The sequence below is a fragment of the Lampetra planeri genome, chromosome 39 (genome assembly GCF_965212315.1).
Source record: "Lampetra planeri chromosome 39, kcLamPlan1.2.h2, whole genome shotgun sequence".
NCBI lineage: Eukaryota > Metazoa > Chordata > Hyperoartia > Petromyzontiformes > Petromyzontidae > Lampetra > Lampetra planeri.
In genome coordinates this window covers 8,289,127-8,307,668 of record NC_136145.1, presented here as the reverse complement: position 1 = coordinate 8,307,668, position 18,542 = coordinate 8,289,127, and positions in this window count along the sequence as shown.

Below are 18,542 nucleotides of genomic sequence, written 5' to 3'. Positions count from 1 at the left end.
ATGGCAGAGCACCTTCGTCTTGGAAAAATATATTTCGTGTGCCACAGCGTTAAAACAATGATCAGCCATGGCCGAGGTATTGGTCCTACCGTGTTTGAGATTTGCCTTATGTTCACGAACACGGTCCGAGACGTGTCGCTTAGTTATTTTTCTATCTACGTGGCTTTACCGAAAGACCCAAAGAATATTAATTTCTGCAGTCACGCAAGCTTTAAGTCAAGACTTTGTAATTCAGTTTGAGTGCAATGTAATTCAGGTGTTCCTTAAATTAACTTTCTGTAATTGCATTGGCTTGATCATTACACTTAAATTGTACAGCCATACACAACTCATTAACCACAATTAAACCAAGCTTTTTTCCTTCATTCTAGCATACACATGTAACGTTGCTAGTTGTACAATCATTCAAATAAACATTGAGACTTTTGTTTACGTTGTTGTACTACATTGTCTGTTTATTCAAACAAAATTAAATAGCTTACTTTAAAATATTTCGCTTAAAGGGGAAATGTGTTTTCAATTGCTTTCCTGAATCAGTTGCTGTTCCCAGCTGTTGGATGGCTTAGAGAAATTTAGGCGGAACAAAATCACAGACATTGCTGATGCCTTGCCAGCAGGCGGTGTTAATGCCCGAGCCAGGCACAGGCCCATTTTATCGCCAGCGCTTATTCGGCATTCATAACTTGTTGAAACCCGGCATCTCGTCTCGTATTTCTCACCAGCAGAACAGACTAGGATTTGTTTCAATTTGCAAATTCTGTTTCGCTTTTATAGTAGAACAGTAGCCACCAAAGAGAGTACAGTGATAGGTGATGGTTTGTGAAATGGACAGATTTATCAATCTACACTATTCCCTCGTTTATTCGCGAGGGATTCGTTACGTTTCGGACATTCTCGTGACCGGCAAATTTAGCGGATAAAATATTGGCCTATGAAAACCTTTTTTAATCACTTACCATAAATGCATAAATAAGCTATTGAATACATAGAAATTAATACAATAAAAAACCAAGTTTAAAATAGTTTATAAATAAATTTACTTCATCTTTAGCTCTCATCACTGTCATCACTTTCTCTTGATGCAGTTGTGTAGAGTTACAGATGCGATTCGCGGATAGCCAAAATCGCGGTTAGCAAATTAATGAATAACAAGGGAATACTGTCCTACCATTTTTTCAATATTCTGCTTATAACTTAACCAGACTTATTACAAGGGTGAGCAAGGTACCAAAATTATGAAATGAAGCTTTGGTTTTTGAGAGGGCATGAGAGTGGGCAAAAATCTCAGCGAACACCTTGCAAGTCTGAAAGGAAAAGGTATTTGACAAGACCAAAGTGCAACCGTGCACAAGGTCGAAGAGCGTAGTAATTGTACATCGTGCATCTCAGCGAATGAACAATTGCCGATACGGACAGCGAGATGGAATAAAAGGTGCCGTGGTTTTTTTTTACTGAATGTTCAGCCGTTGGGGTTTTTTTATTCCAGCTTTGTATTCTCATTGCATGATGGGGTTGAGCTATGTGACGTGGATGCAAGTCGTGATGGTTGTACCCAGCTAAATGAAGAACAAGAGGAACATTGACATGCGACTTTATCCAGTGTGGAGAATTTGTTTTGAGCGATTTTTCCACCAGGACTGCAAGCTTTCTGCCACAACTTATCTGTGACCAACGTGTTGGTTTAAAAAGATATGGAGTGGAAACCTTAATCTTGTTGTAGTCGTTGAGAGGCATGGCCATTGTGTTTTCCCATGTCAGGCATGATTGTACCAGTAGGTAGTGTGCATGCCCAACACCATAGAGTATTGTATGGTTTGATTTTAAAGAATATTTGAGTTGCACTTAATTTCATTTGGCCGGAGTTGATATTGGTAGCACGTGATGGCATTTGTTGCCAATTTTTCTGTCGGGCCAATAAAATTGAATTGTGAGACCCATATCAGTAGACTCGATGGTTTATCTTTTCCAATTCCAATTGTGCTTTTGATGGCTCGGCCCAGAACTTGCAGGAAGTAATGTGCACCACCTTGTGTTGTAGAGCATCTCTAGGAGATGATAGCGCAGAACGTTGAGGTTGCTTCAAAAGTAATCTACATAAAAGAAAAATCACCCATAATGTTTTTTGGGTTAGATCATGTAAAAAAAACCTCATGGATATTGGTTGCGAAAGTCTACGTGTTAAACCCAAAGAAAAATCACAGCGTGTGTGTATTATGTATTTGAAGCCAAAATCCTGAACAAAAATCTCTTAAGTACAAAAGCAAATCGGATATGATTGGGCTTTCAAGTGCTAATTGGTGACCATGCTGAGCATCACTCGCGACTCTTGAGAACCCAATTTAATCACGGACGGCTGGCTGCCTGGATTCAAATTCGGAAATTTCGACAGCAACGACTCGGCACACCCCTGAGAAGCAAAGTCGATGAGATCTGTATTTGGTGAGATGGTCAGTTTTACTAAAGTAAGCCAGAGACATGCGCCGTTCTTCCACTAATTACTTTTTTTAGATGCCCGATGTGTCCAATTAATGATTGACGTGGAGAGATAGCGTACTTCTACTTAACACGAGCTGATGGTGTCAAATGTTACAAAGCCTTAATTAGAACTGTTTGTACCAGAATAGCCCCCCCCCCCCCGCCAACTTGATAGCAACGCTGGTGGGTGATGTTGATAATTAAGGGCTGCATTACATTCGAGCCCTCCGACTTCTGTGGAAACTGCAGAGAAGTGTCTCATTGGTGGTCTTGAAAGCAATTAGCGCAATCGTAGAACAACCCAAGTCATGTTTTAGGCCTTCAATAAAGAGCTTATCCGACACCACCACAAAGGTGCAATTATGCATCAGCTGTACAAGTTACAGCGGTGCTCGAAAGTTTTGTTGACCAAGCCATCTTAAATTGTGAAACTAATTTTGGGATGAATAACATTGTGTAAGTAAACTTGCCAATCCTACAGTTTTAACAAGAGGCTGCTGGAATGTCTGTCTTTAATGCTCGTGACGTCACTCCACATCGAGCAGCCCCCCGATCGCAACACAAGCGGTCGTTCTGATGACGACCGCTTGTGTTGCGATCGAAACGTGGTTTTTTGTTATTTGCTTTAAACCTATCTACGTGACTTTACCGAAAGACCCAAGGAATATGAATTCCTGCAGTCACAAAAGCTTTAAGTCAAGGTTACGCCCTCCACATGGACCCCCCCCCCCTCATTAATAATCATGAGCAGGTGACGTCATTCCACATCAAACAGCCTCCCTCAATAATAAGGTGACATCCTCCAAATGGACACCCCCCCCCATTCATAAGTAGTGGCTGACGTCACTCCACATGGGGGCCGAGGTGCCTCCTCCCCCCTCCTCGGCGTCAACTTACAACCCTCACGTCACGCGATCTCTGTAACGCTATTGAGACATCAAAGTAAAAAGAACGTCATGATGAACAAGGGATTATAACCTTAAAATGAAATAGGGCTGTGTCACCGCACCCTTACAAAGTGCACACGCATTGATGCAATGAATATCACGTCGCGGTCTGCTTTTCGCTTGTAAGTTTCAGATTTGCTGCAATACACCCGTCCTTAAACGGACAAAAGGCTAGTTTTAGATATCTAGAATTAGTTATAGATAGTTTTGTTCAATTTTAGCGTCGAAAAGCGGTAAGCGCTAAGAGGGTTTAAAATAACTAAAGTGGCAATCTACCACGTGTAGCTTTGGCAAGTCCGTACGTAGTGGTGTTTTTGTGTTCATTGTTTCATGGGGTTGAGATAAAACGACATTTGAGAACTTGATTTGTATTGCGGGTAAGCGTAAACCACCAGCCCAGTGCCACTAATCAGTCTGCATTCATTCAAATGCATTGAATTTGTTTTTAACTGCCAAGTCTTCAGCCGCATAAAATCGCATTCGCTTACTCGGTGACTTGTACAGATCTTTTCATCTATGTTAAAAGCATTTGCATGTTCTATTACAATCTAAAACGATAAAAAAAAATATCTGTGGCAGTGTTATTGGAGAACCCTGTTTAATGGGAGCTAAACAGTAACAAACTAACATGCGAATTTCTCACATTAACATCACTAGACCCAGCCACTTCTTTATGACCCTTGGGCTACAACCATTTCAAACCTTTTAAAACAGTCTGTATCAGCAGCAGACCATGCTTTCTCACCTGATGACGGACGCTTGTGTTCCGCCCAAAACGTCGTGATCTATTTTACTTTATACCTTCGTGACTTTACCGAAAGAACCAAAGGGTATAGTAACAAACTAACTCATTTGCATTGTATGTAGCCCTAATTGACCCCATTTTTCTAAATTATGAAGGTTAATATTGATTCGCTCCCCTGCAGTAATCAACCACGGAGGCCACACGATCGTCCTGAATTCCACGGTCACCTAGTCTCCTGGGGGCACTGCACTTGTTTCTTTTTTTTTTACGATCAGTGGAAACAAGAAGATGCTCGGTGTAGTCGGCACTTTGCTTCGTTCATCATTTTTTTTTACATTTTTAAACTTTGCTTTATGTAAACCCCCACCTCTCGCTCACTCTCTCGGTCACTCTCTCGCTCACTCACTCTTTCGCTCTCTCTCTCTCTCGTTCTGCACGCAGCCCTTCTCGCAGTCCGACGGCCTCCGAGTTTTAGCACTGAGGCAGTGATACGTTTTGTCGCAGGAGGTGTTGAGGTGTTGGCTTCTCCTCCGGTCGGCGAGTGCTCGGAGACTGCTGTGAAGTCCTCCTGGCTCACCTGCTCGCTGAGACAGAGCAACTGCATCTAATCTGTACCGTGGGCCGCTGGGGAAAACTGGCCTTCACAAATGAACAAGTGAAAATGGCACCTCGTCAAATGGGGACTCCCAGGATTGCCATCTGTCTGGGTTTGACCCGGACAGTTTGGAAATTCGTACCCATGTGCAGGTGGCAGGAATTGACATGTTCTGAGATTTGTTACAGGTATTGTGCTCAACTTGGTTGTAGGATACTGCACAGTGGTTTTTGACAGACTAAGACTGTCCGGGATTTGTCTGTGGAAAAAGTGGCATCCCGAGTTACTCCACTGACCCTTCTTGACCACAGTTCCCCAATCTTCCATTGCAAAAAGAACCTGGTTGGTGATTTAGGTGTTTGCGATCAGGGCAGGGAGTGTGGAGGTTGGGGGGGGGGGGGGTGCCGATTTTCAGAACCGGCCTTAGGTCTCCGCTAGGTGGACTCAGCCTCAAACGAGTGCCTTGTGCGGTGGGTTCAACATCGCCACTCGGGAGACAATGTGGTGCCACGACCGCGGAGCAACTCCGCAAGCGCCGCGATTCCCCCCTACCCCCCCCCCCCCGAGCACACACACGCAGCACACACACACATGAAGTGTCCCGGCTGGGGGGATCGCCTGGCACAATGGGCTTTCATCCGAAGGGCCCCTAGGTGGGATGTCCCGCGGTTTCCCGGTGCCAGGAGATTGGCTGACACTCCAAGGACAAATCACATTGCGGCGCCCCTAAATTGGCTTAAATTGTATGGGCGCACCAAGGTTCACCAGGCCAGCCGCAATGAGTCACGCACGACATCGGGAAAAGGGCTGAGGTGAAATATTAAGTGAGAAGTGCAGACAATGAGGGCGGGAGGGAACCTGGCGCCACTGACCAAGTCCACACACCGGGCGTGTATTCGCCACCCGGATGCCCTCCCAGATGAAACCGGCTGAGTCAGGGATTAAAGGATACGGGCGCAGAGACAATGGGCCGAAAGATTACGTAACATAATGCTCCATGTAAGTTCAAAAAAATGTTTGAAAATCACAGGTAGGCGTATGATTGGCTGCGCCGACCCCCACAACGACGGTGGTCGGGCGTGGTGTTGGCCACCCACCTCCTCCTGCTCCGTGCCGGCCTTAATAGGTGCTCGCGAACAGCACTTACCCCAACAGTCCTTTACGGCTACACGGAAGATCTTTGTATTTTTGGAGAGGGGGGTTGCTTTATTTTTCTGCTGTGGTGCCCAGGGATACAAACATATAGTCCCGTACCTTTACCCGACCTTGCATACAATAGCATGCCGATTTGCCAATCACCAATAATTTCAGTGAATCTGGCCCATTCTATAATCTGAATGGGACCTCGTGTGGCTATAAGTGAAAATCGCTACCGTTTTTCAGAGCTCCCTTCAGGCAAAGGGTTCTCATTAAATTCCCGATTTCCGTTTTGGCAAAGAAAATAAAGGTTTATTGTGTGTGTGGGTGAGAATTCTCAGTTTGGCTTTGCTTTATGGTCGTGTGTAAGTGATGTATGCCTTTTGGACATTTATTGCTGCGTGTAATGTGATTACGGTGCTTCGTAATTAGGTGGAGCATTTTTGTGTTTGTTCTAGCGCCAACTTCGTTGCGTAGGTAAATGACCGCAGCGCACCCGACGCGGGGTGCGGTGAAAGACACCTGGGTGTGGAAATGTACGGGGCGGGCCCATGGTGGTACCCGTGAATTTGTCATGGTCGAGGGCAAGCCACCATATGCTGCTGTGAAGCCCGCACGATATCGTTTCACGTGGCCCTTGGCGACTTCCTATGCCCCGCACCCCCAAGTTCAAGATCGTTTTCCACACGCGGTGGTCTCGTGGTTTAGCTCTCCGATGCGACTTTGGGTTGTACCACGTGGTGCTCAGCTCGGTGCCCGACGTTTCGCTGCACGTGATGGGTTTTCCGTAATTGCTGCAGAAGCCTCCCCGCACATGAGAGCTACATTGTGTTGTTTATTTAAATTAAAGCTCAACCCAAAGGCCAATATGCCCTCGTGCTAATTATTTGGTGATGCTGCTGCTACATTGGCAGTGGTACACAAGCACAGATAGCAAAAAACACCTCAACACGTTCGTCAATAACACTCAGAATCTGTATTTAACATCTTTATCTAGCACTGCCTTGAGAACAAGTGTATAATAGGCGACGTTTCGAGCAATGGCCCTGATTCACAGTACATAGAGAAGCCAGGTAGAAATCGTGGATAGTTGGAGACAGCACTTTATCTACTTTGAAGTTTGATTTTAAAAAATATATTTACATATATTTCCCTATTAATAGTGTTTACATTATCCATTACGTGATGCATTCCTGGATTGACTTCACCTTTCAATATAATTCTTATTTTTTTAATGCACTTGAAAGTACAGTATGTATGTTGAACTTCTTTCGCACCGTACGTAGTCAATCGTGCTCATGGAGCTTCATGCGAACAATTCGAGTAGCGCCACTGCGATGTCGCTGCCTTACCCCTCTTCAAGTCTCGACTCGAGTCCTTTTCCTGGTGCCCGTCGCTGACCGCCTCTCTAATAAATAAATAAATGTGCCCATTGTTTCTGTGCAGCAGCGTCTTAGACGCCTCTCCAGTACCGTGGAGTACATGACATTGTATTTTATTGGCACATCCCACCATGGCATCGATACGGTGTCGTAAATTGAGCACTGTTATAAATTGCCTCGCAAAGATTTTAAAGAATTTTTTTTCTCCGTACACGAAGCTTCACACTGGTGTTGCGATAAAAAGACAAAGATCCCCCGTGTAGCCTAAACAGACTGTTGGGGCAAGTGCTGTTCGAGAGCAACAATTAAGGCCGACGCAGCACCACGCCCGACCGCCTTCATCTCCCCAGTTGCGATGTTTACACACCCCACCAGATACTCATTTGAGGCTGAGTCGACCTAGGGGAGGCCCAGGACCGGTTCAGATCATCGTCACCGGTGTCGCCCGTGAACGGGAATCGAACCCGGGTGGCCGTGTCCATAGCGCAGCGCGGTCACCGCGAGACGACCACTGCCAACACCGACACACACACACCCCTCGTGTACGCAATGCGTACATACGATTAGAATGTTCGTTAGGATTGTGTAAATTGTTGCAGTATAAACTGGTCACCGCCTATGATGATTACACAGCATATATAATGGAGGAAAAAATTGAACAATTAAGCCGTAATGTGTACGGTCTCGTCAGATCTCTGAAGCCAAGCATTCTCTAAATTTTAATTGCTTTAACTGGTGACTAACGTACATACCAGGTGATGTAGGCCGCTGCGTTGCTACGAGGCGAGCAGCAGAGGGCAGTGCAGCAGCAGCAACAATCCACTGTTGTACTGCACTTCCCAGCTCTCATCTATGCTCCCCGCCTTCACCCAACCCTCACCCAACAGCGTGGCGATGTCTCGTTCAATCATCCAGCGGTGGTTCGACAAAGAGGGCTGCACATTGTGCACGATGTCTCTGCTCCCTTAGGGTTTAAACGGCCGGAGGTTGTTACGCGGCAGTGGTCAAGGGAATGGCACTGAGGCTGTGTTTGTTTTATTTGAAGGGGGAAAAAATGCCTTGAGACGATGGCGCTTTGGAATTCAAGAGATGCTGTGGGTGACGTGCGGAGGCTTGCACGGGCACGCGAGTTGGAGTGGGTGCCGTTCCATTCTTGCTGTCGCATGAACACGGCTCGTCTCTGTTATGGACAGCTCGTCTCACGATGATGCTCGCTGCAAGCGAAGTTCAATAGTGCGGGCGGAGAGGGAGAGTTGTTTATGGTGCTCAGGGATAGAACGCATCAGAGAGGGCATCGTCAGTGGGTTGATCACGGCTGTTTATGAATTCTGTTGTTTTAACTCTTGTTCATCTCAATGCGTTTGCAGAATTTTTTTCAAATTATTTGAACACGAAAAAAACAACCCTTCGCCGTTCTAACAGAATCAGAATCTTCATTTATTCTGGAGGAATTTGATGAGTTGTGAAGCTCTTTTTTACCAATGTCCAGTAGGGGCTGGTCAGCATCAACGCGAGTTGTACTTCAAGTCATTGAAGAAGGCACGGGCCTCGCTACGCAGCCTCGGCTGCAGCCGCCTCATCATCATCATAAACAACGTGTGCATTGTTGTCTGGAATCCACGCGTCATCCGCCACACTCAGCCCGCTCCCACGCCGTGCATCTAATGGGGTTGCGGTTACACAGCAAATCGATGGTGGAGCAGTATCCAGGACACGATGAGAGTTGCATTTGTTGTTCTTGTTAATGTATGTACTGTGTCCGGTTGTCGCCAATATTTGTATGGAAAGATTTGAGGCGGACGCCATCCAGGCATCCACTCTATGCCCGTCCTTGTGGAAGAGGTACGTGGATGACACGTTTGTCATCTGGCCACATGGCCGACCGGCTCTAAACCAATTCCTCAACCACATCAATTTCATACACCCAGGCATCAAATTCACCATGGAGGTAGAAAAGGATAGCATGCTACCTTTCTTGGATGTCCTAATCAAAAAGAGACCAGATGTTTCAAAGGAAAATAACCCATACTGACGCCTACCTAAAACTGATTCCCATCACCATCCATCCCAGAAGAATTCCCTCATCAAAACGCTACACCATAGAGCTCAATGTATCTCTGACCATGAACACCAAACCATTGAACTCAGAGACGTAGACCAAACTCTCAAGGTGAATGAATATTCTGACTACACAATCCGCAAAGCCAACACTCCAACCGTTAGGAAGGAGCCATCTGAGGATCAAATCAAACCATCACCCTGCCATACATAGCAGGGGTAACCAAAAAGATTTCCAAAATCATGAACAAACACAAGATCCAGGTCCGATTTAACACAGTACGTAAAATTCGTGATCTGATCCCATCTGTGAAGGACAAGATTTTTGACATGCAATATCCCGGTATCTACAAACTAACTGTATCTGTGGCAGCAGTTACATTGGGGAAACTAAGCGACATGTCTCGGACCGTGTTCGTGAACATAAGGCAGATTTGAAACACAGGACCAATACTTCTGCCGTGGCTGATCATTATTTTAATGCTGTTAGCTCACACGAAATTGATTTCTCTAAGACAATGGTACTTTGCAAGCCTACTGGCTATCAACAAATATTCGTTCATGAAGCCACCCAAGTGTCACCTTGTAATGACAGGGTGACAGGCATGACAGGGTGACACTTGCTGGCCTGGGAAGGGATTCACAAGTACGGGCACATAAGTAACAACCAATCAGGGAAGGTGGTGTATCTGGGGCAAAGGTAGCAGGTGGGGTTAGCCGAGATACTCCGGGAACCTGCTCGAAGGTTCCACGAGAGGGCGTGGCTGGAGGCGGGGCCTAGCCACGCCTGGGGGATATAAGGGGGAGCGGAACCGGAGCTTGGGGCTCGTGTGCGGGGTCCTGGGTCCTGGCGTGTCGCTGTTCACCGACATCTCTTTCTGTCGTCCGGCCACGTCGAAGATCTCCTGCGTGGTTTCCATCGCCGTCATTGTCACGCCGCCAGCCAGCGGCGTAGCCGAGTGAGGGCGAGGAGACCACCGCCAAGTGATGGGCTGTGTGTAGCCAGTAGGGACGTTAATATCGAGTGTTGTACTCAGTGTGAGGAACAATAAGTGTTGGACTGTGTTGTGCCCAATGTGAGTAATAAAAGAAGAAGTACCCTCTGCATGACGTGTCGCGGAAGTCGCTCATTACACATATATACAGACACAGACAAAATTTCAACAGAGAGGAAGGTTATCGACTCAGAAATCCTTGGAAAGATGTCATCAACCACTTTGGGCCATGACTTGACTTGTGTTTTCTTGTCAATCAACCTCCACCGTCAGCAGTGTGGTGTGTGGAGCGGGGTGCAGGGATTTATTGGCGGCCCTTTGCTGCATTGGCATTGTTGCTGCATTGGCATTGTTGCTGCATTGACATTGCTGCCCCGCCCATGTTGTTGATGCTGCTGATACACTTGGGCTACGCCCATCTCCAAGCCTTAATAAACAGTTTGCCTTTAGAGGCTAACCCGTTTTCCTGATGACGAACGCTTGTGTTGCGATCAAAATGTCGTGATATTTTTATTCACTTTATAATTTTTTTTTATATCTACGTGACTTTACCGAAAGAACCAAAGAATATGAATTCCTGCAGTACAGAAAGTGTTAAATCTAAATTTGGTCAGCAGGAGGCCGTGGGTTCGATCCCGGACTCTGACGATGCCTGCTGTATATTTGGAGTCTGCGTGTTCTCTCTCCCTATGGTGGCGTGGATTTTTCTCTGGGTCTTCTCGATTTGCTCGCCACCCCCCCTTCAGCATTTAGAAAAAAAACGCGTTTCGATCATTTGGCTAACTATGCCGCTATCATTTGTGACCAGGTCGCCTCTGAAAAAGACAATTGCTCAGTGGGCTTTTACATGGTAAATGGCATCGTGAAAAAAAGTAATATAATTAATTATTAATAATTTCGATTTATAGTGTCCCTTATCAAGTGCAGTGTGGTAAAACAGCCGAATTTTTTTTAACAACCATTTCTCATCCAACATTTGCATCTACACCACGCTGCCATTCACGATGAGTGAAGGCTACTGCTGCTACGCACATTCTGTTGTTGCAGATCTCCAGGCGCAAGTGTGAGCGAGAAGACTTCGCCAATCGCTGGCATCTGGCCATGACTAAGGATGTTGGATTAATGGAGTCGCGGATTGCGTGTCTTTGTGTCTATAGCCCACATTCCCAGCCACCGCATGCCCAAGTGGCTTCTGTTTGGCCGGATAGTGGGGGCTAAACAGGACGCTACTGGGCAGTTGGAGGCAGTCGCCTCAAATAAATAACGGAGGGCAGGGGAGTGACGCTCACAACAACGAGCAAGGCGCCAGGTGGCTAAAATACAGCGAGGTGGCACAGGAGGTAGCATACACAGCTGGTGCATCTGGCAGTATTCTCAGTAAACCCATGGCATGTGGGTTCGTCCCGTAACCTGCCAGTAGCAAGCCTTCGACACTTGATGTGGCCTAAAAGTGCACCTAGCTTGACAAGCGCCGTAGGGATGTTACCACCACTTAGTGGCGAATGGTGGTGTAGAGTAAAGTGGAGTATGTGAGGTATAGTGTAGTGTAATGGGAAACGCGGTGAGCTTGTGGTGAGGCTGCAGTGAGTGTGAGTAAGGGTGAGTAGAGGGTGTAAGCCTCTGTATTTACATGTAATAAGATCATTGTGTTCGATGGACTGGCAACCCCTTCCACTTTATTCCAAATAAAGCGAATGAAACAAGCTTGTGCTTCAGCTGGAATCCCCAGGGGAAAGGCATTCATGACGTCTTCTGGCCAAACACTCTCTCGGGGTTCCCTCCAGATACAGCAAAAGAACCATTACAGGCTGGCCACGTTGGATGTACAAACGATCACTGGAGGAGTGGCCGCCATTCCTCTATCGGAAGCTGGACCGGTACCACCTGGACCTCTGGAATACACGAGGTCCAGTGGACTGGTCCTATGTAGGACCCCATTCAAACTCAGCGTGCCCTGGTCTTGGCTAGTTTATGAAAGTTGGAAGAATATAATATCTTGCTACTGGGGTTGGCCTTCACAGCTGCTAGTTATCAACATTCGATTCAACAGGCTGGTGATATGGATTATCTTTGTCTTTGTGGGGAGCGGTGGCGCAGTGATTAGCGCCCTGCGCTACGAACCCGGTGACCTAAGTTCAATTCCCGTTCACAGCTAAGACCAATGATAAATATCTGAACTGGTCTTGGGCCTCCACTAGGTCAACTCAGCCTAAAATGAGTACCCGGTGCGGTGTGTAAACATCAGCACTGGGAACATAAATTTTCCGGATGCGGTGCTGGCCACCCAACCTCTCGTGTGCCGTATCGCCCTTAATAAGTGCTCACTTAATGCACTTATCCCAACAGTCTCTTGGGATATTTGCATGTCTGTGTGATGATGTGTTGATTTGTTTTTTCTGGTGACCCATCAATCGCTCGTGACTCCAGCCATGACACGGATATTTCATGACACCGAAACTATCAGTCTTGGGTATTACAGTCCCTAAACGTAACCCCTAACCCCTATTCCTAATCCCTAAAGCCTCGACTTACCCCAAACCCTAACAACTATGTCTGCACCTCTGATTAGCACGGCTGGCTACGTGCCGTGCGAAATAAGTCCAACATACATATGTAATATGAGGATGCACCCGGGGGGTAACTGGGCGATGGTGATAGGCTCTGCCGGCCTCAGCTCGCAGCCAATGGGACGTCGAGCCAGGGGCATAGCCCTGTGGCTGCATAGCAACATCTGGAAGGTTCCAGGGGGTGAGGCTGATGATTGGCTGCGTGGTATCACGTGGGCCAGGTGTTATAAGGGGTGGAGAGAGACAGCTCGGGGTCAGTGTGGAGAGGGGCTGAAGAGAGACCACGTCTGTGCCTCCGGCACGCCAGCGGCCACGTGGCAGGCCGGAGGCTGTCTCTCACACGCCGTCAGCCAGCGGTGTGAGGGAGCGAGGAAGCGAGCGAACGCCACGCTCAAGGAATGGGAGTAACGGGGAAAAAGTAACCCAGCGTGTGAGGGAGCTGTGAAATGAAGAACGAATAAAGAAAAGACAAAAGACACGATATCGTCCGGAACGGATTTATTACACATATGTAAGGATAGTACGGGGTGATGTAAGGACAGTACGGCTCCCCGTGGCCATGGTTACTTATTAATGTAGCGGGAACAGATTGGGTCACGTTAGGGTAATGTTGGACCGAAGTGGTTGCTAATAATGATTGATGCTACAAGCTTTGACAGGATAGTGTAAGGCAGGCATGTCGAAAGTCCGGCCCGCGGGCCAATCACGGCCCGCGGTCAGATTTCATACGGCCCGCAGCTTCGGTCTTATAAATCATAAAACTTTAAAGATGTCATTTCTCCTTTCACCACACGGTGGCAGCACTATTCTAATTCTATCTGGTTCTGCATCCGTGCCGCAAACCCTTCTTGAGTCATTTCTGCCATGGCGACTGCAAAAAATGAAATGCGGTCATTCGCTAAGAAAACGCTGAGCTTATTCAGCTCCACATATTTGTGTGAGCAAACATTCTCAGTCATGAACTTAAACAAGAACCGATTGAGGTCAAGGATGAGTGACTCCCACTTGCGTGGCATTTTACGCATCTCAACCACTGCCCTCAAGCCAGACATGGTCTCTTTACTGAAATCTAGATCTCAGTATCACCCTTCTCATTAGTGTCAGCAAGTTATCTGTTCCTTGATCAATCTGAAATTGAGTGTTTTGAACGGTAACATCTGTCACTATTAACAGTGAAAAGCCTAAAGCACACTAATGCACTTGGACCTATGGCACTTGTTTAATTAAACTCTTGAATAATATTTGGTTAAAACTGTTGATGTTATGTACCTGTAGATGTGACACAAACTATTGCTTTCTGAAAGATCTTGTAAAAGACAAGGGCAAAATTCACTTGATTTAAAGTTTAATGATAGCAGACCACGTTGCATTACGTATAACTCCTGTTTAAAATGTTCATGAAGCAAAGATATTTAACTCATGGAAATTTAAGGTATTCTATACAGTTTGTTCAATGTTATCTGACTGAATGAAAGGCAGAATTGTGTTTTTAGAGTTGTTCACGTCTGCCTGAGTGGCTTATATTTGCTTACATTGTCATTTGACAAATAAAGGTAATTGTGACAATGAAAATTGTTTTATAACAGTGTGTATCTCCACATAACTTTTGTGGTAAAAAAAATGTCAAAAGGAACTATTGGCCCCCGGGCATCTTCACTTTATCAAATGTGGCCCTCTTTGCAAAAGGTTTGGACATCCCTGGTGTAAGGGGAAGCACGGGACCTAACGGTCGTAAATTGTAATAAGGGCAGAGACAAGACAGGGCCAGGTGCGGTGAGAGAGAGTTCGGGAATAGGGGCGTGGCCGGGTCGGGAGGGGGATAAGAGCCGGCGCGAACCGGGGCTCTGGGCTGCTGTTGTGAGGGAACTGCCGTCGCCGTCGTCACCTTGGAGTGGGTCGTCTTCATCATCCTGGAGTGGGCATCTTGTAGTCTTGGAAGGCTTAGAGTTATGTTGTTTCAGAATAAAGTTATCTAAGTTACCCAAGTGTATATAGTCACTCGCGGTTACTCGTTAAGTTATCAGTGAGTCGGCGGACTTTATTCATAATAAATATACATATAACTGAACAAGACAGTGTCTCTGAGAGCTACATTACACATACATAGATCCCAACACGAACACTTTAAGAAGCGTCATCCCTACATAGAGCAATTTCGTCTCCCCTTTACGTCGTTTCGCAAATATGTCGCCACTTGATTGATCCCGCGACTACCTCATTAGCATCGCCTCAACCCACACTTACGTCGCTGACAGCATCATTCGTCCTTTCTCGTATCTGTCGCCTCAGCCTTTGCCTCCACCTGCCCTGGTAATGCTTCGATTGGCGTCTTTTCGATATTCGTTGTGGCACCTTTCAGAAGCGCATCCCTGACATAAGCAGGGGTGTAATGTTACAGTATTTTATCAACTGAGAGCTGGAAGTGGAAATTGGGAAGGGCCGCAACTGGGTAAGTGCAGCCCAACAATTTATCGTGATTGGACACATATCGAACCAATGATTGGATACAAACCTAAGGGAACATTCGTGCCAGAGACTCGGGTTCTCTACCCATACCCACAGCGTCAGCAGTCGCTCCCATTTCACAAGGCACAAGGAGCTCAAGTGCACAAGGCGCATGTGTTAGTCTCAGGCGTCAAGGGGCGTCGCTGCCCAATGAGCTGTTGGGTTTCCGTGTCTCTTTGATTCATGCCCAGCACCACCATTCATTTGCAAGCTCGGCTGAGGGATTTCCCCTCCCCCAGGACCTCACAGAAATGCTCAGCAAATCTGCAAACCTGTTCCTGGGGGTCGGAGATTGGATCACCGTTCTTTCCCTTAATGATGGTAATAGTTGTAGCACTGCATGTTACTTTTTTTATGTAATTAAAGAGCGATTTGTTATCGTGGGCCATTGAGGCAGACTTAATCTCCTCGGCAACCCGCGACCACTAACTAGCCTTGCAGCGCCTCACGGCTCTCCAAACCTCCGAGCGAAGACTGCGGTAAGCCTCATTCTCCGACGTGGGATGCTGTAGACGATGAGAGCCAGCCTGAACACCTCCTCTGTCAGCCAGCGTCTCTGAGGAGGTCTGGACCATGTACCCAAAGCAGCCATTGCAGCTGCATGAGCCACAGTCCTAAACCTCGCCCATTTCCCCTCGACATCAGGAGAAGTGGGGGACGATGCCAACCCCTGCCGCAAGCGATGATTAAATTCTCGCTTGTAACTTTCATCAGCTAGCTGAGACCATGCCACTATCGGTTTGAATGGGGTCCCGGGTGTACGCCCACCACCGGAGTGGAAGATGGTCAGTGGGCAGACCAGCTCCACTGTAGGTCCTGGTGTCAAGGACATGGGCCCGCATCCGTTGTTCCGTCACTATGTAGTCCAGCAGATGTTCTTGCTTGGACCTGGCATGTATGATGTTGTGTGGATGTGCCGATGCTGGAAGAGCGTATTGATCATTACAAGCCCATGGGCTGCACAAAAATCGAGCAGCTTCCTACTGTTGTTATTGAGCTGATCTGGCCCATGTCTTCCAATCACTCCAGACCAGGTGTTAGCATCATGATCAACTCGGGCATTGAAGTCACCCAACAAGATGACTTTATCCCGAGGGGCCACTTTAGCCAGCACCTGTGACAGGAAGTTATAGAAGGCATCAGACTCATCGGCCTTGCCTGTATCTCTCCATGGATGTTCGTCATCGATGGGGGCACAAGTACCCATGACCACCACTCCTCGCCTCTGCGTGATGGGAAGGTGAGCCCAAAGTAGCCTGGGGCTTACAGAAGAAAAGCCACCCCCTATTATTTTGCAGTCTCTTGCCTCGAGGAGAGGACTGTCCACCCCTCATGGTGGCAGGAGCCAAAGCCGGTCCACCGGACCTCCTGAATACCACAGAGATCCAGGCGGTACCAGTCCAACTCCCGACAGAGGAGTGGCAGCCGCTCCTCCGCAGTGAGTGTTCGAACATTCCACGTGGCCATCCGAAGTGGCTTTTTGTTGTTTCTGGAGGAGCCCCGAGGGTAAGGATTCAGTCTCCTGGCTCCGCCAAATTGGGTTTGGCCAGGAGACGTCATAGACGCCTGTTCCCCCCCGGGGCCCCTGGCACAAGCTTAATACATTTTTTACATCGTAGTTTAGTGGTAGTTAATTGAAGGTGGAGGGATTACCAGCCCCTCGCACCCGTCCAGAGCCCCCATTTGGCCACTGTGATGGTTACAAACGCAATGAAGGGAAAGGCCAATCTAAATTGGCAATCCCCCCATGGCACTGCCCACCACAGCGTTGCCATCCGACACCACGAGGTGGTAGGCGGTTGTTTTTGCCGGACTCATACACATACATACACATGCATACATACGCATACATATATATTGCAGTGCCAATGTAAATTTTACACTGGTCTTTTAAAACCCTTTTTGTATATTTGGAGTTTGCATGTTCTCCCTGTTGTATATATGCCTTTTCCAAAAATGTATATTAAGAGTGAGTCTGCATATTTTTTGTTGTTGTAACAAGTTTGATCTGGGTGTAGCGCTGGAGCACGGAGGGGGTTGTCACCTCACCCCTCACACCCCGCTGCCTCTTGCCTCGCCACACAAGTGTAATAACACTCTTGGAGACTTCTGGAATCCGTCTTTTATTCACTTAGGGTACAATTACTTCTCGCTGCTGATAGGCAACGTGAAGTGGACAGATAGACCGAGAGAGACGCACGGCCACGGGGCAACTCGGAGCCCCGCTCCCGCGTGGCCCCTTCCTCCGTTCGTTCCTGTTCTGACCACGTGTCGTTCCTCTCTACCCCTATTTAATACCCGGGTCACGTGGTATGCTTCAGCCAATCCTCGTTAGCCTGTATCGAATCTTCCAGGCTCCCTCGTCAGCTCCCGGGACCACGCCCCTGACTCATCTCCCCATTGGCTGAGGCCAAAGCCAGCAGAACCAATCTCCCTAGCTGTCACCTCTCCATCACGTCAGGGCCATGCCCCCAGGCTTCCCCCCATTGGCTGTAAACCAGGACCGGCAGAGCCAATCACCATGACGAGTTGTGATATGTCAGTGAGCCGGATATAGGCTCATATTACACAAGGGACAGCTGGAGAAGGTAATAAATGTAATAAAAAAAACGCCGGTGCAAGGGGGAGGGGGCTAATGAGATTCTGCGGGAAATTCCAAACTGACTCCAAGAAAAGACCAATAGGACCCCCCCCCCTTTGCAGGTTAATTGCTGCAGAAAATAAAATTGTAAAACTGGAATAAATTAGGGGCAATTAAAAGCATCTGCTTCCACAGATGACGAGATGGCTGTAGGGAGGAGACAGGAACCAGGCCTTGATGTGACTTAACAATTACTTCAATAAATTAGAACAGACACACACACACATGCACACCGGACAAACAGCTGTACCCATAGGCTGAGAGCGAAATCAAAAAGGAATTTCGGTCCTTGTGAGAAGGCGAGCCGAGGTGGGAGATTTTCGAATATAATGAAGGAGCCGAAACATGCAAGTCAGGACTGCGAGTGGCAGGATCCGGGGTATGGCCTCGAAATCAACCATGGGTGTCGTATCTCGCAGAGTAGAGGGGCGATGTATTGTTAAGTGCTGAGTTCAGCACTGACCGACAGAGTATCGCTTAAATTTAATTCTACAT